Below are 4,802 nucleotides of genomic sequence, written 5' to 3'. Positions count from 1 at the left end.
GCAACCTGAGCCTGACTGCTTTGTTGAAGCAGCCACTTAAAGAGCTGGGCTAAGGGGCAGGCCCCCAGAAAATCATGATTAAACAAAAAACTGTACTTTTAAGAAGACTGCCACTTCCAGGACATGCTGAAGTTCCCTTAGGTGCTAGGCATCAGCACTCTCAGTTACAAAGTGCTTCTTTCCTCCAAAATCTGTTCTCCCCACCCCCCAGATTCCTTAAGGGTTCTGTAAATCTATAAATTAGCTTAGACCATGAAGCAAACAGCACAAACCTGATCTTAAGATAAAGGGAGGAGTTGAAAGAATTCCAAGAATGTTTAAATTATCCATCTAAAAACTCTGGGCCCATATTGTCAAATGGCCCCTTACCCTCCTTCAGGGGGATGGGCTTCTTTTCCAAAGGTTCCCACCCCTCAAGAGAAACATAAATGTTCTCAGCTTCAGAGGAAAGCTTGCCTCTCTCAAGGACTGCACTCTGCTTCTTTGAGTGTGTACTTTTGAAATTCTTCCTAATAAATCCCTTTCAGGCTCTTACTAACTGGGCCTAAAAATTCTTTCACCAAGTGTATTCAGTGGGGGATGTGGGATATTAGCACCCTGCTTTTTGCTTTGGGAACCCAAAGGAGCCCTGTCAGGATTCTCTTGGTGGCCAGCAGCAAAAGGGGAAGAGCCACCAGGCCTAGGACTTGGTAAGTCCCATCAGAGCCTTTTCCTTATTTTGTTTCCCACTTCCCCTTGCCTCTGAAACCTCTCTCTCCTCTCCTCCCCTCTCCTCCCCTCCCTTCGCCTCCACCCCCTCTCCTTCCTTCCCTCCCTCTCTCCCTCTGTAGCCTTATGGTTTTTTGTTTTTTTTTTTCAGCAGTTAGAGGCTCCCAGATCCCTAGAAAATAGGTACCTACAAAAAAAACTCCATACAATTCCGAATCATGTATATGTCTCTGTATGTCAGGTTGAAGTCTACATATCCCACGTTATGGATTGTAAGGTAAGTGAATATTTATTATATAGCCCACGTGCCTCTGTCCAAGTACCTTAACAGTGAGTTCATCTAAATTAGTTCCAAGATAAGAGTAAGGATGTTTGATAGGTTCAGGCCCAAGTACTAACTGCTACATTAGCCCTAAAACAACATCTTATCTTCCCAGTAACTGCTTCCTCCTCCTTCCCAACTTGGACCCTGGATACAACTTCCTTTTACCTTTCCCGCCCACACTAGGGAGTTTCCAGTCAGCTCCTGTGTGTTGCTGAACCTGCCCCTCAAACTCCCTCCCTACCAAAAGTCCATAAAGTCTCATCCTCCCTGACTCAGGGCAGAGATCCGCCCCTCTCCCTGCCAGCCATGCTCTCTGTCTTCAGAGATAAAAAGGCTCCCCCACCCCCCACTGTGTTTATGCCTCCCTGCTATGCCACCACTGCTGCCGCCAAAACTAAGGATGTCCTTAAAGTTGGTAACATGATATTCTGCAGAGACTTAAAGTTCAACATATCAATACTTGATGAAAAGTACCTGTTCCATGTTGTGCCTAAGATGTTTGATATTCAGACAGTGAGGTTAAGCTTAACAGCCTAGGTTGTATGTTAATAACAATAAGCTTCTCTTCTGGAGGGTTAGCAACCTAAGTTTGCAGACCAAAAATTAGAGAAAAAGGAAGGTCGCAAGGAAAGACAACATTTTGGCCCTAGCCTTCCAAGGTCAGTTAAGACTCAGGACATATGGGAACTTGTACTGTAACATCCTGTAACTCAGTAGTGTCCCAAATTTTCTGATCAAGGAGATTATGGGGCCAAAGAAGAAAGTGATCGATGATGTAGAGTGTGCCTAAGGAGAGTTACATGGAGAGAAAACATTCCCTCAGGCTTTCACAGAGAGCACATTGGCCAAGCAATGGCCGTGACTCATCCACACGGCTGACACTGACAAAGGATCTATAATCTGAGGTACAGGATCTCAGGAAAAATCCTGAGGGGATTTGAATGACCTTATCACATCCAAAAGTTACAACTCCTGTTGCATAGGTCTTGCTTTATCTTGGTCTTAACCAACCAGCAGAAAAGTATAAAAATGAAGTATAAAAAGTAAAGCCATGGTGTTATGTTGAGCTGTAGGGGACTCAGGTCAACAATTTCTGCCAGTCAAGAGGAAGACCCAATACTCTTATGAACTACTGGACTCTTTTAGAATATTTTGCTGAGTTCACACACCTATAATATTCAAATGACGGAACTAAACAAAGAAGGGGATACAGTTGAATGTCCATTTTGTATCTGTGTATTCAAAATGGTTAGGATAGATATATAGTTACATTCTCTTGATGAATAGAAGGATTTATTCTAATCGTATTTGTAAATAGGATATCATGTCTGCATCTTGTACAGCAAATAACCACTAGAAAGAGAGTATACAATGTGTTAATTATTGAAACTGTCCTACCAGTTTGATTTGAAACTGTCTCATTGCTATTTGTCTCTCAATAAAATTATAGAAAAAAATAAAAATAAAGAAGTTAAGTGACTTACTAAAACAAAACAAAACAAAAAAAGTTGGTAACCTGTTAGCCAACCAAAATAACACTTTTTGCTTAACATAATTGGGTTTATTAATACAATGCCCATTTTTTTCTGTGTATAATGAGTTTTTCCTTGGTCAAAGAGAATATAATATGCATAGCTTAACTGTGATGTTTTGGTTTTCATGAGTAACCTGAAGTAGTTGTTAAAATGAGTAGATAAATAAATATGAATGTGGTTAATGGTTATGAATATAAAAACCTCTGAGTCATCCATTGCTAAATTTTAATATTCTTCTCTTAAAAGATAATGTATTTGGGTTGTTAAATGTGTTTTCCTAGGTTTTTTGGGTTTTTTTTTTTTTTGTGGAACCGGGTATTGGACTCAGGCCCTTGTGCTTGCCAGGGAAGCACTTATTCCTCTGAGCCATCTCCCAGGCCACCTAAATGTGTTTTCATACACTATCAGTATACATAAAGCTTTTCTTATGTTTACTAAGACAAGCTAAAGTTGAAGTTAAAATTCTAATATATAATCCTATGTTCAAACAAGATTAAAATTTCCCAGGGATGGGGAGACAGCTCAGCAGTCTAACCACCTGTGGTCAATGAAACTGAGGGTGGTAGTGCACATCTGTAATCCCAGTGCTGGGGAGGCTGAGACAGGAGGATCACTAAGAGTCTGAGCTGTGTAGTGAGACCCTGTACCAAATAAATAAATAAATAAATAAATAAATGAAAACAATTTTTTAACAAAATTTCCCTTAAGTGAGGGGCCACCGGGCGTGAGGATCCATGGACAAAACTGCCCACAGTGGCTCACACAGCAGCTGCTGGACAATTTGCTTCAGTTTCCTCTGAAGATGCAAGGCTTCTCAAGTTTCCCCCGTGGTCTTATTGTGCCTCACTCCAACAAATGTTTCTAAAAATTATTATTATATATAATTAAGCTGGCTCTAATTAAAAGATAAAGTTTTCTGTCTAAAGCAATAAAGTTTTCTTAGAATATTAAAATTCTCTTGGGCTGGGGCTGCGGCTCAGGGGTAGAGCTCTTGCCTTGCACATACATGAGACCCTGGGTTTAATCGCCAGTGCCACGTACAGAAATGTTCTTAAAATATAAAAACTAGATTAAGGGACAAAGGTTTTATATTTTACCAAGATAACTTCTTGTGTTTTCCATTGGTACAATTTCAATGCAGTAAGAAATTGAGTGGGGCTGAGACGATGGCTCAGTGGAATAAGCGCTTCCCTGGCAAGTGCAAGGGCCTGAGTTCAATCCCCAGTTCTGCAAAAAAAAAAAAAAAAAAAAAAAAAAAGAAAGAAAAGAAATTGAGTTTTTAAGGCAGGCCAAATAGCTCAGCACATTAAAGCACCCGCAATCAGGCACAGGGGCCTTGAGTTCCATCCCTGGGCTTACGGTGCCGCGCCTCCCCCCCAGGGGAGGGCACACTGAGATGGCACCTGTAATCCCAGCTGTTGGGCTCTTGGGAGGTGGATCACTATGAGTCCAATTTAGTAGTGAAATTTTGAACACCCAGTAGACCCTTCCCTAAAATTAAAAAAAAAAAAAAAAAAAAAAAGGAAAGAAAGAAAAGAAATTGAGTTTTGCCAGGCATCAGGACATAATTCTAGTTTTCCTTCTTTCTTTGTTTCTTTTTTCTTTTCTTTCTTTCTTTCTTTCTTTCTTTCTTTCTTTCTTTCTTTCTTTCTTTTTTTTTTTGAGTTTTAAAATGAGTTTTTTAAAGACTGTTCTCAGGAGGGCTACAACCTTGGATTTGTCATTTTAAAAAAATTGGTTCTTCATGCTTTATACTACAAGTAATGTAAATGGATAGAGTTGTAAGCATTTTTCTGCCAGAATTCTCCACGGCACAGTGTGGTCATTTCTGCAATGCTAGAAGAAATTAAGTCTCTTCTATGCTTCTCTTCAAAAGCGATGAATGACAGCAGACGATGGCATAAAGGGCCGCTTTTCCTTCCCATTCATTCTGTAGTACTAGAGCCAGTATTTTTACCATCACGCATCATGATTTTCGCTTCATCCACTGTAACGAGTTCTGTCACCTCTCTGAATTCTATGCCATTCAGTGCAAAAGTCCACACATTACTGCAGAACATGTACGTGTTTAGAGAGTCCCTGAAATTGACTCTGTTCCTGACCCTCTGAGCCAGTGCGGAATTTATAGCCTCATCGAACTGAAGGAGAACATGTAGGGCAAGTTGGGGGTGACCTGTTGAGACTGTATGAGCTCATCCAGGCTTTCCTGAAGGCTGTTTCCCAAGGTGGCCCTT

At 40.6% G+C, this 4,802-nt stretch overlaps 1 pseudogene; it reads right to left on the bottom strand.

The window, feature by feature from the left end:
• Positions 1–4,493: 4,493 nt before the first annotated feature.
• Positions 4,494–4,802, bottom strand: part of LOC101580731 — a 23,322-nt pseudogene continuing 23,013 nt past the window's right edge.

This window comes from Octodon degus, unplaced genomic scaffold, assembly GCF_000260255.1.
Source record: "Octodon degus isolate 3935 unplaced genomic scaffold, OctDeg1.0 scaffold00254, whole genome shotgun sequence".
Lineage (NCBI taxonomy): Eukaryota > Metazoa > Chordata > Mammalia > Rodentia > Octodontidae > Octodon > Octodon degus.
The sequence above is the reverse complement of the archived record's forward strand: the minus strand, read 5'-3'. Positions and strand labels throughout refer to the sequence as shown.